Below are 393 nucleotides of genomic sequence, written 5' to 3'. Positions count from 1 at the left end.
TGACGGGGACGGACGACGCGGGAAGGGCCGGGACGGCGCGGCGGTGACGACGGGGACAACGGGGACGGGGACGACGGGGCGGCGACGACGGGGACGGGACGGCGATGGGGGGCGACGAGGGATATGGAGACGGGGCGACGGGCGACGGGGCAGAGGAGAAGAAGCAGATGAGAAACTGAAAATTTTGAAGTGTTTAGTTATATAGGATGGACCTTTAGTACCAGTTGGAGCCACCAACAGGTACTAAAGGCCTGTTTTGGCCAGGCCAAGCGGCGGGAAGCGCACCCCCTTTAGTACCGGGTGGTGCCACCACCCGGTACTAAAGGGGGTGCGCTGGCTTGGTGCGGTTTGGCAAGTTTAGTCCCACCTCGCTAGCCGAGGGGCATCCGCACT

The sequence above is a fragment of the Triticum aestivum genome, chromosome 5A (genome assembly GCF_018294505.1).
Source record: "Triticum aestivum cultivar Chinese Spring chromosome 5A, IWGSC CS RefSeq v2.1, whole genome shotgun sequence".
NCBI classification, from domain to species: Eukaryota; Viridiplantae; Streptophyta; class Magnoliopsida; order Poales; family Poaceae; genus Triticum; species Triticum aestivum.
Note: the sequence above shows the minus strand (reverse complement) of the source record.